At 44.9% G+C, this 18,556-nt stretch overlaps 1 protein-coding gene across 2 annotated transcripts in view; it reads right to left on the bottom strand.

Annotated features, from left to right (window-relative positions):
- Positions 1-18,556, bottom strand: part of LOC138582361 (glycoprotein-N-acetylgalactosamine 3-beta-galactosyltransferase 1-A-like) — a 345,304-nt gene that overhangs the window by 276,788 nt on the left and 49,960 nt on the right. The window lies entirely within an intron of this gene.

The following is an 18,556-nucleotide window of genomic DNA, read 5'->3' as shown; positions in this document are numbered from 1 at the left end:
CTATAAGACATTTGGAGCATAATGGATCATACACAATGGGACAAAAGTTAAAGTTACAGTTTGTCTTTCATGTGGAAGTTACATTTGGGCCAACAACTCCTATCGAGAACCCATATTGAGAATCATTCCACGGGTTTGAACTCATGAGAGCACTTTCCTCACCAGCCGACCATAATTATTTTCACAAACATTTATGGAAGAGCTGGTAAAACTGGATACAATCACAAAACAAAGGTGTACGGTAGAGCACAATCTGTCTAAAGCAGAAGTAAATGTCTTAAAGAACATGAGACAGACAAAAAAGTGGGAGGATTAATACAGCAGATAAGGGAGAGATCCAGCCCCAAGACTACAAAGAACACGCCTTCTATGAAGGAAATTAGGAAGCAATAACAGTACTGTTTTTAAAACCAGGCAAATGTAGTCTAACCCTCCTCCTTAAACCCCCCGCCCCCGCCTCTACACTGTACCTAAAAAACACACATGACACTGGCAGGTTAATTCAAATGTATAGATTGGAGGGAGTTTGCTGTGCGCTGCCCATAGCCTTGGAACGCAGCATTATAAAGACTCAAAGACTATCCAAACCGATTTGTGTGGTAAATTGATCTGTACAGTCGTGAACTTGAACAATTGTAAGAAACTTTTCTTAAAACATTCTAAGGGTTATAATGATAATAGCTTTCATTTTTAGGAAAATAATCTCTGCGGCCATTTTAATTTATTTCCCTGTCAAAGACAAGTGTAACTTTCCTTTCTCAATGCTTTTCATTGTTATTAAACTCACAAGGATGAGGGGCTTGATAAGTCCTGCTAGGGTTTGAACATCTGAGCTCTATCTTACACACGGATTTCCACAGATGCCAATTAACCTTTTGGTCTAGACTACTGACACGTTCGCCCAAGAAGTTTTTTTGCTAGCCTCCGATTACTTCAGCTCCTTGTTTGGGGCATCCTTTTTTCAATTTGATGATTTTTTTTCTTGAAACTTCCGACCACTCGTCAAGCCCATACATTTATCAAAAGGGATGAAGGATGGCCTGGTTAACATTGAAGTGAATGACTTGCGAGTAACACTGGGTATTAGGCACATCTATGCATGTATAGCACAGGACTATGAAATGGATGTAGACAGCATCGCAGAAAGGGCGGTGGGAAGGAGGATTGTATGTAGGCTTTAGTGATGTTTCAGACTTCCAATCCTGTGGGGAAAGTGTTTAAACGCTCTCTCCAAGCAAACTGAGCAATAGTAATACTGAAAATTCCAAGCCCGAAGGGAAGGAGTGGCCTCGACAAGAATAGACTGATAAGCAAAAGTGCATGTCAATGAAAGCAAAGATGGACAAATAGAGCGATAGGTCAGGTGTCCATTCTTCTGTATGCAGTGAAAGCCTGGCACCCAAGTAGAATGAAGGGTTAAAGACTGGCGCCCTATAGCTCCTACGCCGCCCCAGACGCCTACTAGAACAGTAATGATCTCGATCATAAAGGAGAAAAGGGTACAGCCCAACAGGTATACCTCCTTTGCCTTTTAAGGTAGCCTTGGTTGAAGGCAGGCTGTATATACTCTTCGGGAGGGTGTGAGCCAGCATGGAAGCATGCAAAACAACAATAGTATTTTAAGTACCAAAATGGGAGAAATCAGGGTTTCCAAAGATGAACTGTATATTCTAGAGAAGAAGTGGAAGGGGCATTGGTTTCACAAAAATAAATTGAAAGCAGCAGGTACCGATTCGATAGCCTTTGACTTCTACAGAGATAAAATGGCCATATGGGTTCCCATTTTGAGTAGTCTTTAATGCCGCTATTCGCGCAGGGGAAGTCCCCAGAACAATAGTTCCATTTTATAAATAAAAAAAGGGGGAAGAGACAGTCCTGAAAGTTATCACCCAATTTCATTACTTGATTGCATTTGGAAGAACATAGACAAGGAGTATAAGGATAACAATTTTAAAACTAGGAAAAACTTATTTGATGCTGAAATTGAGGGCTCCTCTAATAATACCAGGAAATTGTTCGAAACCTTGAAAACCTTAGAGAAACCCCACTTTAAATCAGACCTGTTCTCCCCTACAATGGATGACTGTTCCAAAGTCCAACAAGTCTTGATAGATAAAAATCACAGCAGCACATGCCAAAATCGCGGCAGCTTTTGACCTTTTGGACCATAAGAAATTATTGGCCCCACTATCTTCGGTAGGTCTTTGCTCGCCACTAGAAGTGAAGTGGATGAAGTCCTTGTTCGGTAGGACGTCGAGAGTGTGTTGGGGACAGGCATTCTCTGCACAAATACTGTCCACATGTTGAGTCCCTCAGGGAGCCAGTCTTTCCCCTGCACTTTTCAATATTCACCTGCGTCCTCTGTGTAACATCCTGGACAAAGTAGGGGCCAGATTTACAAACTATGCCGATGACACTCAGTTGCTAGTTGAATTGAGTGGAGACTACACTGAGTATTCAAAAATCATGCAGAGCATTTATTGAACAGTGAGCAACTGGATGACAGAACATTAGCTTTGCCTTAACAGTGGAAAGACCGAATTACTGGTCTTTGGATCCTCTCAAGCGAGGACAAAATTGGGACCTGAATAGTCAAGAGTTTTTTATTGATGGGCATCGTATCAAGACTCTCGGGTCAGGTTAAAACTTTGCGAGTGTTAGCAGATCAGTCACTGGGAGCAGAACCCCATGTGGAAAATGTCATTAAAAAATCCTGATACCATTTGAGGTTACTCAGACTGGTGAACCCCTACGTCACCAGTAAGAACTGCAAAGCCTTGGTTAGAGCCATTGTAATGCTGTGTTTAGATTATTGCAAAGCCCTCCTTGGCAGAGCAAGCAAGAACTGCGCAGGGAATACTTGGAGGATAAGATAGGGGAGTACTTTGAGACCAATACAGCAGTGTTAAGAAAATTAGCACCTTATGGGACGCGTTTAAGATTGTAATGCGAGGGGGGGCTATTGGAAAGATGAGGCTGTCTCAGGAAGTATATCCTGGAGACTCAAGGACACAGAGGCCGCTATTGTGGCAGCAGAAGGTGGCGGGGAAGGGCAGGAGGAAGGGACGGTGGAATGAACAGCACTGCGTCAGAAATGCATTTGAGAATGGGAAAGGCCGAGTAGATTTGATTTCATCAAATACACGCAGAAGGGGACAAACGCAGAAGACTACTGGCATGGTTATGCCGCAGGAAAGAGCCAAGGGAAACGATTAGCATCATTAACTGTGAGAGAGGCACCACTGTAAATACTCTGGGCAAGATCAATGTGGTCTTCTCAAGATATTATGAATCCTTGTACTCGACATGGCCAAAAGGTTGTGAAAGACATCAGAGGTGCTCTGGCTCAGATGGACTTTCCAAGGCTGGATATAGTGCAAGCAGAGATGCTGGACGCTCCGCTCACCCTGGATGAAATTCGTACTGTAACATCAACCTTACTGACTGCCAAAACCCGAGGGCTAGAGACTGCAAGGGGAATTTTACAAAACACATGCAAAAATACTAGCACCTTAACTCTTAGAGATGCTAGAAGAGGCTTATGGGAGTATTGCCCCAAAGCTTGAGGGAATCACCCATAGTGTCTATTCTCAAGTCTGGCAATTGCCTGCTATATTGTGGTTCTTATAGGCTCATCTCCATGGTCAATCAGGACTGCAAGATTCTCACAGCCCTATTGGCAAATGTAGAGTGATTGTGGCCCTGATACACACTGACCAAACTTGGTATGTACCGGGTAGGAGCACCTCATGGAATCTAAGTAGACTTCACCATGCAATATTCCTAAACTCCTTAGGGTGGACTGCGCAGTGGCCCCATTAGACGCAGTCAAGGCATTTGACTCGGTCAGATGGGACTGGCTGCACAAGACATTAAAACATTTTGGCATCGGGGCTGGCTTCTGACGGTGTGTCAAGCTAGTCTATATTGCACCCACAGCCAGAGTGAGGACGGGGAAAACAGATTTCTAAGGCATGGGAACTGTCTGAATGCACTAAACAGGGTGACCAGTAGGGAGGATAAAGATGCACACAGGGCCCCCAGAGGCCTGCTTGTTGGGGATGTTCCAGAGGGTGAAAAAGCACATAACACCTCTCTAGGGTGAAAGGCAATCTGTGTATTAGCTAAAGGCAGAATTGCAATGGCCTGGAAGTCAGCCAGGGGACCCCGAATCGAAACACAGTGGGCAGACTTAAAGCGCTGGTCGATAGCTGAGACCACAGCGTGGTATAGAGCGGTATATAGCAGGATGAGGGAATATAAGTACAGATCGACACAGGCAATGTTCGCCCCTTCGGATAGTAAGTGCCCATGAACATGTCCACCTGGGCGGTATCATCAGTCAAGGAGTGACATATGTTACAGGAAATGGGGGGCTCATTAGAGGCACACACAACTGTTCACAGAGGGCGCTGAATTGTAACCATACCGTGTACATGCTACAGATTCTTTTTGGTAGTATTAGGTTTTGAGGGCATGAAGAATGTTTGTAATTAATATTGGAAGCTGTGCACAAAAGGTCCTGGAGTCACTGTGGATATCTGTTGGCTGGCCCGTTTGTTTTGTATGTGAATAAAACGGTTTGGAAAAGAAAAAAAAAAAAAGGATCTCAGAACAGCCCGTCTGTTATTAAAAAACTCAGTGGGTGTGGTTGAAGAATGTTGGCAGTTTACTACTGTGATTCACACACCACAATAGTGACAAACGGCAAGAGCAGGCAAAATCACAAGTCAAGGATGAGGGGAGAGAGAGAAAGAAAATGAATTAAGATGTGCAGACAATGAGTTTCTGGTTTGGGAAGGTTGTCCCATTGACTTCTGTATGCTTTTTGATAACCTTAACTAAAACAAAAGGGTAAGCAGGAACACTAGAAGAGGCGAGACACTGCTCTTGATCGGGTGAGTTTGGGGTTGTCCTGCTGCCTGTACAAGTGTATACTTGGGACAGTGCCCTGCTGCCCCTGGCTGGGTTTTGGCAATTTTCTGGGATCATCTGAACTTGCTGAGCTCACAGGACACGAGGTATCCTCTTGCCACCCATTGGCAGGAAAAGCACCAGTTAAACAACAAGGACATCCGCTTCGCAGGACTAGAACTGGTCCCCTGCAACATCAGGGGAGGGCATCCGAAGTTCTCCTCGGACAACAAGAAGCAAGACTCATGACGTCACAGATTGATGACAGCCAGATAGAACATGAATTTAATGTTTTTGTGTGAATAATTGCTTCAAACCGATTTAAATTAACAGTAGCATTAAGGGTACTAACTGATGTATAAAATAGATGAGTCACCCTCCAGGACCAACTCTGCAATGCTTACATGTAATGATGCGTTATATATGAAGGTGTGTGGACTATATGGGACCCAGGCCAACCATAACTGGCCTGGGCTCTAACTAGGGCAACATAGCTGACGTCCCCCTGCCCATCCCCCTAGCCACCCACAACCATGCAATCAATTACCCCCCCCCCCGCCCCGGCTCACTACAAACCGATGCCCACTCGTCACAGTGGGGTCCGGAGATACCACTCCAAACATCAATTCCTTGCTATCCGGCTTAAACCAATAAAGTAGAGGCCACCAATCGGGACTAGCACGCCAAACTCACCCGCATGGAGGGTTATTATGCAACTTCAGAAGACTTGCTCTCATTAAGGCCTCTCTGCCTTTTCGTGTGTCTCAGTTGGAGATGAAATCTACGCGCATTGTGAAACGTCACCACGCTGACGTGCAAGCTCTGTAAATAGGTAGCCCGGCCTGACGGCCTGCACTGCAATGATAGTGCAAGCCGCACAGTCGACTGAGCGAGTCCAACCCGGTTCTACAGAGAAGTACCACAAACAAATTCGCCCATCACTAATTACTCCCCACAGTCACCATTTATTTCATCTCAAACTGAGACTCTTGACCAGCTGGGCCTGCCACAGTCCTGTACCAGCTGACCCCTACACGCACTGTCCGTACCGTGCTTCCTAGCACGCACCACTTATCAGCTCGTATATCATAGAGCCGACATGTCTACAAGCTAGACTACAATGCGTTCCTCACGGCAGGGTTTTGGCCAACGCGCACTTAACAAAAACTAGCGCTGGCACCTCCAAGGAACCAGGCTGCGCGGCTGGGCTCTTAGTCCTGAGCCTGCTTTGGTTCCCCAATCTGGACAATCGTCCATTGGGCAGCAGAACAACCATCCCCTCACTAGACAACACTGTGAGGCATCCACAAGCCCACCTATAAGAGTAGCAAAGTCTTAACCAGATGATCCATCAGACGGACGTTGCATGTTTGGCTAAAGAGCCCAACATAATTCTGCCGATTCGCAAACTCGCAGATCATGACCATCCAGCCTTGCAATCACCAATACCGAGGCATACCACCTGCCTACCCGCGCAACACGGGCTATACAGCACACAACTCGCACAATCCAGGACCACCGACAAACTACTACAACTCCTAGCTGGGCACTTAACCTTGCCTTAATTGCCTTCTCAATCCCAAACACCATTCAGGTTAACTTTAACTGGAGTGTGCTCCAGGACGTCCCTTCAGCCACCACCTGTAGCTCCGGATGTCAACTTCTAAGAACACTACATCAAGTTACGGACACCAGGATAATCTGCTCACTGAGCAACCTTCCAAGTAATAATTGGTAAGCTTAGCCCTCCCTGTCTTTTTACTTTAACTCATTTGCTGCACTACGCATAGGCCCACAATTGGGGCCCCAATATCAACACTATCTAACCTCAACTCTCTCTCCCCCTTTCTTCCCTTCTCATCTGTATGATCCTATTGCCATGCTGCATTTCGAATCTTATGTATGTTGTCACCATAACTGCTAAATGGCCACTACTGTGTTTTTACACCAATCTTGATTGTAATATACAATGTGTGCAAACATAAAGAAGGGTGAGGCGCGCACTCCCGGTCCTGGTCAGTTAAACCTGTTGCAAAAATTAAATAAATAGCTGGGTCACATCCCAAAATGGACAAGTATTCACAGGGTTAGATCCCTTCTGCTGCAAAACAGGTACTTAGCGTTCACAGGGTTAAATCCCATCAGCTGCAGTTCTGTGGTCTGTAGTTCTCCTCCAAGCACTTTCTTATCTCAAATAATCATCAGGGAGGCTGTGTTTTCTATAGCAGGTGTAACTAATTAGACTCTAAGGATTGTGGTAGCTGTAGTGAAAGTTTTTTTCTGTTCAGGTGACCAGCAACCGACACCCCTCCAACAGCACAAGTCCTTCCCAAATTTGGGGGAGGCGAGAGAACCATCTTTATGATTCTCCAAAGTGGGGCACAGTCACCCCGTAGCGCTGCCTCTGGAGCCCGGGACTGCCATAGCATTATGTGCAAAAATAAAGAAGGGTGAGGCGCGCACTCCCGGTCCTGGTCAGTTAAACCTGTTGCAAAAATTAAATAAATGTTTTACCTACTGTTATGGGAGTTCCGGGCTCCAGAGTCACCAGCACCGGGGTGACTGTGCCCCACTTTGTAGAATCATAAAGATGGTTCTCTCCCCTCCCCCAAACTTGGGAAGGACTTGTGCTATTGGAGGGGTGTCGGTTGCTGGCCACCTGTACTGGAAAAACATTCTCACTACAACTACCAGAAGTCTTTGAGACTAATCAGTAACACCTGCTAATAAAACTCAGCATTCCTGATGATTATTTGAGATAAGAAAGCGCTTTATGGAGTACAACTACAGACAACAGAACTGCAGCTGAAGGGATCTAACCCTGGTAACACTGAGCAACTTGTTCATTTTGGGATTAAACCCAAATATATATATTTTTTGCAACAGGTCTAATTGACCAGGACCTGGAGTGCGCGCCTCGCCTTCCTTCATGTTTTACCTAATATACGATGTGTACTCAATAATTCATTACTTTAACACATGCACCTAAGCGCCCACTAACAATCTTGTTCACACCCCACCGGGTCCACCTCATGGGACCGGCCAACAATTTCTGAACACAAACTATCTGGGTGACTAACATTGTATTTCTCAAATGTATATAAACTAGCCTTGAAAAGTACCCTGGAGGGTCGAAACACGTGTCGGCTATACCAATAAATATAGATCGCACAAACTCAACCATAAATTGTTTCATTACTACTGGAGAGATCATGCTCTCAGATTAACCACAACTACGAGTGCATGGGCCAAGGATTTCTAATCCAAAATTGCCTCAACTAAAACAAACTCTCCTGCAAATTTGTCCTTGATAGAGGTGAAACAGAAACAGAAGACCAATCACCTGGATGATGAGACAAATGTTTCAATGACTCTGGTTTCGTGAATAGGGGGTCAGCACTGTCAGAGGGGTTTGCCTTCCCACAATTGGCAAATTGAGTGCGTCACCTCAAGTTGCCAAATGCAGAAAAGCATGCCCACTGCCAAAGCTAAGTATCTTGGAATGGGATTGAATGGACCCAATATAAAACTTAAGATCTTAATTGTTGAAAAGAGCCAACTTACTCACTGACGACTAAAACATTATGAAACTTCCAGGCATCCATTTGTTTCAGAAGGTTAAGAAACGTATCTTATTTTGTCCTCTGTTCTCCACCATTCAGCCATCCAAAAAACGGACATTTGGTTATCTGGCTTATTTAAATATTCTGCACCACTTGGTCCCTATTGGTGCAGGATAATTGAGCTTTTAATGAACATGAATAAAAGTGGTTCTTTCTGCATACGCCAGACAACCACAAGAGCTACAATTTGAGAATTCTTTATTTTTTTTTTCAAATCTCTTTATTAGTATGTCATTAAATTAAAATCTCTGTTTAACTATTACTTTCTGTGAACACAAATCAAAATTATTCAATCAAAGAACATATCAATAAACAAACAGCATAATCAAATGATCCCTCCGACATACTAAGAAATGTTCTTTTTTGTAAACGATAAAAGAGCAAAATACAACAGTCAATAAAAACGAATTTGAGAATTCTTAACTTCGGATTGTCTCCTGTTTTTCTGCAGAGATCGTCTCCTACACAATATTCTCATTTGCGTTCTCAATCCATCACCTCAACAATTCTACACCCACATTACTAGCATTGTAGTATCTCTGATTTTCACTTACAGCACTCACCTAAAAACCCTCAGCCTAATGACCCACTGAAGGCACATGATAATATATTCCATTTCAACAAAATGTCTACCCTGGAAGTAGAAATAAATCATCCTTTCATTGAAGCCTTCTAATTGCAAAGGCGACATCTGCCCAGCGCAACTAATAAAAGATGCTGCCAGGGAACTATATCTATTCATTGCCAAATTGATTAATGCCTCCTTTACTTCAGGTTCCATCCCTGCTAACCTAAAACAGTCTTGGGTGCTCCCTCTCCTCAAGAAACAGACATTAGATCCTCTCATCCCTACCAACTACCGTCTCATTACCACAGTACCATTTTTACTCAAAATATTGGACAAAGCTGCCTATAACCAAATTCAGAAACGCCTAGAATTGCATAAACTCCTAGGAGACAGACAATCTGGTTTCCGCCCTCTATACAGAACGGAAACTGCCCTTATTGATTTAAAATCCCAAATTGATGAGCTGAGAGACAAAGGGAAGTCAGTACTCTTGCTCCTACTTGATTTCTCAGCTGCATTTGATCTTGTGGACCATAAAATCCTCTGCAGACAACTTGATTCTGCCGCTCACTTCTCCCCTGAGGCTATCAGATGGATTTAATCATTTCTGAGCGAGAAAACCATGAGCGTTTTCTCTACATCGACAGCTGCAGACCCTACCCCCATCCTGTGCGGTGTTCCTCGGGGCTCTTGCGTCCCTCCAACTCTATACAACATCTTCACCAAGCCCCTGTTTGATGATTTGGACGATCTGGGTATCATCTACACCAATTATGCAGATGATACACAGATTCTCCTCCCGCTTTCTGGGGATCATAGTAAGGACACGGAGTTGGTGAATAGGGTGTATCTGATCATCCAGGCATGGATGGCCACTCAATCATGGGAACACATGCCAACATCAAAAAACTAGGTCAGGAATTTTCCTCATTCAACATCGACGGGAATACCATCAAAGTCTCCAAAAACCCTTGGCTTCTACCTGGATTCCACCCTGTCCTTTGATAAACAGGTAACATCCCTGGCCTCCACCACAGTTTACACTTGCAAGCTGATAAGAGCTGACAAGCCATTCCTCTCCAATGACAGCTGTTTGATCTTGGCCAGAGCCGTAATACTATCTAGAATTGACTACTGTAATGCCCTATACAGTGGCGCTAATAAAATTACCATTCAGCGGCTCTAATCATTACAAAATAATGCCTTGAGAGCAGCACTTGGCATAAATGAGAGAACCCATATCTGCTCCATTAGACGCCAACATAAATGGCTGTCTACTGGTGACAAAATACAGCTAAAGATGCTATCACTGACTCACAAAGCTCCAAATAATGCTGCCCCTAGCTACCTCACAGATAAACCTCATAAAAGAATCTCTCTCAGACTTACTAGAGCTGGCAATGCTAATTGCTTGGCCATACCTAGATACAGACTTACCACAATTGGTGCTAATAGTTTCCCAGTGAAGGCTACTAAATTTTGGATTCTACTGCCACTAGACCCAAGAGTAGACCAACCTTACCCACTCTTCAGAAGAAATGCCATCAAACACCTCATATCTACCGACCCCTAGTATCCAACCCTCTATGCCAACTCCGTACCTAGATCAGTTGAGTCTCACTCTCCTTATATTCTCATTTAAACTCTGTGCCTCTGTAACTTCTATATTTGTACATTGCATATTTTTGTAATCATATAAGCCTTTATTGTACATCTTGTATATTTTATAACCACGTAAACTATGTAAGCCTTTATTGTATATTTTGTAACCATGTAAGCCTTGCATTCTCCTACTGCTGCGCCATGTTACTTACGGGTCTGGTACGCATAAAAAGTGAATAATCAAACAAAAACTTAATCCACGAGGAGAGAACCTTGGCTCAAAATGGATGCATCTGTGAGTGACACGAGAGCCTATGGAAGGCACTATATAAAAAGGTTAATAAATACTCTCTGTATTGAACACTCAACTCGGTTAACCCATGGATGAGAGAGTCTCAGTTGAGTGTATATCCAAAAGGAATCTGTTCAAGAACATACCTGTTTTGTCACATAATGAAACTAAGGACCAGTGATGGTCAGTGATTTGGCCAGGTTCCCATACATTGGTCAAGTGGAGAAACTGGTATTTAGTCCCGCTTACCTGGTTCTAAAATGTGGAATTCAGAAAGTAAAATATGGGGGTCATCAGAGTATTGCGGTGCAGTAAAATAGCAGTGGTAACAAAATTACATCAATTTTGGCACACCGACATACTAATAGTTTGAAAGGGAGGGGTGAAATATTGTCTGATACGCAATGCTCTGTCGGCCCAGATAGGAGACCCTTTCTGGCAGCACGTGAATTTATGTTTCCCATAACGTTTACTGTTTGTACTCTTGGGGAAGCAATTCGCTCATGGGTTAGTGGTCCAGGGTCTCTGCGCACTCATTTGGCCATCTATGAAACTGCCCAGGTTCTCAGACCTTTGGCAACTAACACTTGTTTTGACAAACAAAAAATACTAACAACCAGGTAAACTCGTCATTTAAAAAAAAAAAAGAAACGTTCCACAATGCATTAAGTAGAAAAATAGGAGCAGGCCCACAGAAAGGCATCTCTAAACCATCTGGTCTGTGCTCAACCCTGTCCACTTTTGTTTAACTGTTGACAATTAGAAACAAAACATACTGTATAAGCATACTGTGTGCAATAGTCAAAGCTACGGTAGGTAAGCGTGGTGTAGTAGTAATTCACCTCACGGTTTGGTATAGCTTGACTCTTCCGTCTGTTACACTCTGAATATTCTAATGGTGTCTATTAAAAGGCATGCTATTTTGGATGCCTTTTTAAAAATTATTTCATGTGAATATTGGATTGGGTTGCTATGCGTAGAGGGCACCCCACAGAAATGGCAAGGGTGCCACCATTCCACTTCCATACTCTTGCAAGGTCTGTGCACCTTTTCACATGAATGGTTTCACTCTAGCCAGGATGAAAAATGTCAATAAAGGTAGGCAATGAAACAATTAAACTGAAGGCCTTGATGTGCCCTATGTACCCCTCCTCCTCCTCCATACCCCATTTAAAAAACCCGTTTTGAAGACTGCCGTACATATATTCGTTGTGCACGGAAACCTGTCAGCCACTTCACCTGCTGTACTTCCTCTAATGGGAATGCCTAAAATCAATTAGCCCAGAGAAAAGCCCCACAGTGAAGGAGCTTTTGGGTGCTGCCGATTCCATTAGAGAAATCCAACAATGGATCATCACTATTTATTTATTTGCATTTGTAGAGCGCGATACAGCCCAAAATGCATCAAGGCGCTTATACATGAAATTGTACGCAAGCCTGATTCAGGGTTACAATGAGAGGGTTTCTCGGTTCCAAAAACATCTTTGGGACGGTTACAGCAATGATACAGGAGTGTGAAGCAAACTACACATTGGCATTAAATACAACTCTCATGGTTTGCTACACACGGTTTGCTATCAACAAACACCTCAGTTAGAAACCACAGCCAAAGAAGACTAGAATCACAGAGCAGTATGGTAAGCGTTGTACTGTAGCAAATAGGATGCTATGGGGTGTTGTGCACTACACTATAGGAGGCCAGTGTGTCCGTACATGCGAGCCATCCCCGTTTGCAGTAGGGTGGCAAACTCCTGATTGACTCTATGTCTTCCCCGAATGGATGCCTACCAAGAATGCAGCCCAGCTATTCACACCCACTGAACCCCAACCACTGATACTCCCTACTTCAACTTTGTCCAAATATGTTTTTTCAATGAAAAACGCCAGCTCCGTTGTTCTGTTTTTCCCTCTGTGGGAGGGGACGTTGCCCACATGCTCCTCTCCCACCGACCAAACATGCTCCTTAATCTGATATCAGTCTCGTAGTGGGGGCTCTGATCCTGTCCCATGCTCCATAGCCCCACTGACTAACCTTACCCTTCCACGCTCACCCTCTACTCCAGAACACCTTACCTCTCGCCTCTGGGTGCTACTTTGTGTGCTTCTTTGAGATCATTAACTCCATGTTAAAGTAAGATAACGAACGAACTGTGACGGTTTGCTGCCCTCTTGTCACAGGATCAAAGATACGGACGAGTTCTCAGCAACCCGAGTTACGGTTTATAGCTGCCCTGACGTGGGTGGAGGTGCCCGCTGTTTATGAGAGGTGTTTCTACTTCTACAGTAGGCATACTGTACTATACTGCCAAAGGTTATGTGTCATTTTAACATTTGAAAAAATATTGTTCGGATCCACAATATGTGTTTCTCCTAGTAAACTGGCCAGGACTGGCGCGATTATGTCAGCAAAATCCAATTCTAGAATATATGGAAAAAGTGCAGGATAGTGGGAACAAAAATAATATTTCTCTCCCGACAATATTGTTTTGGGACGATATTAAGACTGACTACCCTTGCCAACATTTCCATTCCAATCTGTAAATGCTAATTCAGACTTGGAGTCCTGGTTTATAATGGAAAAAAAGAAACTGTTCCTACAGCGTTAATCCCCTGTTCCAGAGACTGGAACGGGGGAGGGTGGGGTAATGGGCCAGCATCCCAAGTTATCGGCCCAAGTGAAGAGAGGGCGGATAACGCAGGCAGAGGACCATTACAGACCCCCAGGAACACCCCCTTTCCAGCCCCTGGAAGGGGGAATTAAGGCTATTAGCACCCTGGATTGCCAAAGTGTTAATCCAGGGTGCTAAAAAAAATTAAAATAAACGGCGGCTCCATTGGCGGCTCCAGAAAGTGTCTGCAGGTGTCCGCAGGGGAAGCCAATGAAGCCAGCAGCCAACAGACACCGACAAAAACTGAGTGTGGCATGGGTGGGGAGCAGAGCAATTACTCTACTCCAGAAAACCACTGCCACTCTATCTTACCTCCAAATAACAGAGTGCCATAATATTAGCATGTCCACACTTAGACAGAATTGTGAACATTAGCCTGCGTCGCATCTAGCTGGAATTGTGAATATCGGCATGTCCACACTGAGATAGAATTGCGAATATTAGCATGTCCACACTGAGATAGAATTGCGAATGTTAGCATGTCCACACTGAGATAGAATTGCGAATGTTAGCATGTCCACACTGAGATAGAATTGCGAATATTAGCATGTCCACACTGAGATAGAATTGCGAATATTAGCATGTCCACACTTAGATGGAATTGTGAACCTCAGCCCGCGTCGCATCTAGATGGAATTGTAAATATTAGCATGTCCACACTTAGATAGAATTGTGAACATTAGCCTGCGTCGCATCTAGATAAGATTGTGAATGTTCGCATGCCCACACCTAGATGGAATCCTGAACATTAGCCTGCGTCGCATCAAGATGGAATTGTGAACATTAGCCTGCGTCGCATCTAGATGGAATTATAAATATTAGCTTGTCCACACTTAGATAGAATTGTGAAGATTAGCCTGCGTCGCAACTGGATAGGACTTTGATTGAAGGATAGCATGCCCGCGCCTAGATGAAACCTGATTGTTAACATGTGCCACACTTGGAGCTGTGAACACCGGCCTTCGCCGTGTCTAGATAGGATTGTGAAGGCCAAACAAGTGCCACACTTAGACAAAACTGTGAATGTTAGCATGCTAAAAGTCAGGTAACCCACTAACAAATATAACCTCAAACTCTGCATACTTATCTCACCCAAAAACTCACACAACCATCTCTCGCACCACAAGCCGCACGCACTTCACAACACTGCACCAACACATAAGCCGGAGCAACAGCACACGCGGACTGGCACCGATCCAATACCTGCACCAAAGCTCAGCACCCGGTGTATACCGAGTTGAAGCTGCCAACAGAACACCACTCCTCTCACTATTCTACTCCCTCTTCACCTTACTAACCCATCCCACCTTATCGTTTGCAGATCCGCCACAGCGCCTAGGGACCAATTCCGTTGGTGACGGTGCGCGGTACAAATACCTTTAACATTTAACAATACATTTTCCTTAATTGCCCCGTTGAACGAAGGAACATTCTTTTCTAAGATGGCAGCAGGAGCAGAGAGGAAGGAGCGGCGGGGAGTGCCGCAGCTGCAGAAATACGCTAAGTGAGGGGTGGGAAGGGGCAAAACCCACACAAAACGGGACATGGGTGGGGGAGAAGATGGCAGTGGGTGAGCCGGCCGTCGGGCAGGATGGAACGCAGGCTTTCACTGGCGGTTCAAGCCCACGTTCCTAGCCGACTGATTGGCTGGCTCCCCCGCCAGTGTGCTAAACATGGTACCCGAGAGAATCTTGGCTGTAACATGAGGTTAAAAAGCAGCCTTACATTTTGGGAAGTATTCACATGCATTGTTGCTGTTTGTACAGTGCAGTATTTAGTCACCTTGGAGTCGTGATGTTGGAAAAAGAAAGTTCCAGGTGCAATAGTCCTCTTTGAGGACATAATAGGCACTGCCTTCTTCACGGAGCATATTGTCTGTCGTGTGCTGGTCCCACATGGAAATGGTTTGATCACCAAGTGCACGAAAACTAAGGATAAAAAGAACACAATTATCCAAAACCTTCCTCTGGTAAAGGATTCATTGTGTGCAGGGTCTTATTTGGGTTCCGACTCCGTCTCAGACACTACTTAAATCAGATCGAAGTGGTGTAGACACACCTAAAGGGCTACTTAATGTGGGTTCAAAACCCACTAAAAAGGCACAGCACATTGATGAACCTATGAGTTTTGATCTCACGTACTTACACAAGACATTTGCAGCTGGACAGTTGCTCATATTATAAAGTCCGAAAAGTGGTAATCGAAAGCAAGAACAAGCAACCTGCAGGTGCGAGGATCTTTTGAGAGTACCAATAAGTCTTTCAGCCCTTTCGGTGGAGTTAAATCTAATCACGATAGGCAAAGATTCAACATACATATTGCCACCTAGCTGTTATATTCACTTTAAAAAAATCAGCATTCATAATATGAAACTTGTGCTATTCAACTGAATCCATGTGTAAAACCAGGTAGAGAGTCCCGAGCATGTAAGTGCTGAGTACCCTTGATAGATGGTCTGAATACTACAGCATACAAAGTGGGACTTGGGGTTAAAAGTGTGTTCTCGGCTGGGCACACAGAGGTGAACAGCGTGGAGGGAAGTGTAACAAAAGGTCAGCTTCCGCTTCCGCTCAGCAGCGATTTTGAAGGTGGTGTGCTATGGGGGAGGAGGGGTTCATGAAGAAGTTCCCATTATTTCAGTGTACAGTATGGGATGCCTTTCCGACCACCTTTTCGCAAGCTACTGTTTAAGTGCTACCGCAAGTCACATTCTAAAATGCAAATCACGTCTCACAAATATCTTTGACTAGTATCTGCTTAACATGTGCCATGCCCTATAATCAGTTACATTAGAGGGTTGCCCGTTACAACACACAGGATGGGTGAGTTTAGTATAGTACAAGTGAATATGCCCAATTAATTCTGGGTCATTCTACTGTAGTACTGCTCCAAGACACATAATGTCAACCCCTTTGCTAACCGACTGTCCTGGTCCAACAAGCATGTACATGAAATCTAATCTATGGTTGCGTGGTTCTCTGCCCGTTTTAATTTTCTGTAGTCTGAAATCCTAAATCAACCATACGCAAAAAAAGAATTAGAAACAGGGAGGGGGCACAGTTGAGCAGCCTGCTAAATAGCTGCCTTGTATTGAGCCTCCGTCCATGCCACCTGCTGAAACCTGCATATGCCCTAGAAAAAGGCGGCCGCGGAGCCCGCCGGCAAGAGCCCATGAAAGGGAAACAAGCCTACACTGACAGCAGTGATCGTGGAGCCCAGCGTCACCGAGATACTGGAATTGATCAGTGGGGCTGCGGATCGTGTGGTGTATGCCACGTGACTGGAGGCTGCAAGCTACGGGGCGACGCTGGCCGCTGGGCTGCGGTGACCTGGTGGGAGTGGGGAGCTGCCAGAGAGTTGCTTCAGAACTGAGCTGAACAGTACAGCGACAGTGCCGCGGTACAGCTGCTCGATGGCCATGCAAGTGCAGCACACGGGAGGCCCCTGGAGGGAGCATGAATGACACGGGGCATGGCACAGCAACATCCTGGGTGGGGTGAGGCCCGAGGAGCCTCCCTGACTCGTGGGCCTGATAACACAGTGAGGCGGGCTAGTCCCTCCATCTCGGAGGCCTGAATGCAGGAGCATAAGGCCCCAACGTGTGATAAGACGGAGCTGCGGACCCACCCAGAAAATCAGCCTTTAATTGAAAGGGCTGTTGGGCTCCAGTCCATGAACTTACCATGACTAAGGGAGGTGGTGGGTACAAAAAGTAGAGCAACATGGAGGCTTTTAAAAGAAAAGGCACCTAAGACATGTGCCGAAACTAGTGCGGCACCTGGCGAGGCATCGGTGCAGACGGATCAGGATACCCCAGATATGCAGCAACTACTAAACAGCATGCAAACTGTTTTTTTGTCCATCAACACCAAACTAGACTATATAACGGTCAGCAGTGGCTCCCTTAAAGCCAAAATGGAACAAGAGGCACCAGAATAAATGAAGCAGAGGTCAGAATTAGTACAGCTGAGAATGATATGCAAGATCTGAAAGGCCAAGTGGCCAAGACTTCCAAGGACTTTCAACGGCACTGCAAAAATGTGATGACCTAGAATCGTGATCGAGGTAGAACAATATTTTCATAATAGGACTCCCTGAGAATATGGGCTAAAGACCAATTGAGGAACTAATAGAATGCCTACTGCGACAAATTATGGATGACCTGTCATTCTCCTCTAACTTAGTCATGGAGCAAGTGCACAACACACCCGCTATTGAGGCCAATCCCGGGAGCTGTGCCAAGCCCATCATAGCCCGGTTACTAAATTACAGAGACAGGGACAAGATACTGTAGTTGGCTCATGCAAAGGGATCATTGTAGTACAAGCCTAGTAAGGTCCGCATATACCCAGACTTCTCGACGGCAGTACAGGCGGAACACAGGTTTGCTGGGGTGAAGAAATTGTTATGGTAGAGATCCGTCCAACATGCAGTACTCTTCCCAGCTAAGCTGTGGATACAGTAGAAAGATAAATCTTTCTTCTTCACAATACCAGCAGAGGCAGTGAAATTTATCGAGGCAAACATACCCAGTGCTCAGGGAGAAGAGGGTACACCAGTGAGTGATTATGTGGTGGAGATGGAGTGGGATGTTTACCAGTGGGCCACAACGATGATACAGGAAAGTCTACGCATGTTGTGGAATCGGGAATGAAGAAACTGAGATGCTGCAGCCTCGTCAGGTAATACTGGACACTGAGCATTTTCTTGTTGCTTTGAATGGACATATTCAGAATGTTGGTACAAATAAGACCCTTGCTATGAGCGGGTGACAAAGGTAGCATGACCAGGCCATTAATATCGATAGCAGTTCCCCTTAGCCCCCCATGCTAGGTTGCTGGGACTTGTTGAGGGGGTTTGATAAGTGTTATCCGGGTTAGCATTGCAC

The sequence above is a fragment of the Ambystoma mexicanum genome, chromosome 3q (assembly GCF_040938575.1).
Source record: "Ambystoma mexicanum isolate Mex_15411 chromosome 3q, UKY_AmexF1_1, whole genome shotgun sequence".
In the NCBI taxonomy this organism is placed as follows: domain Eukaryota; kingdom Metazoa; phylum Chordata; class Amphibia; order Caudata; family Ambystomatidae; genus Ambystoma; species Ambystoma mexicanum.
This window is presented reverse-complemented; position numbering and strand designations above follow the sequence as displayed.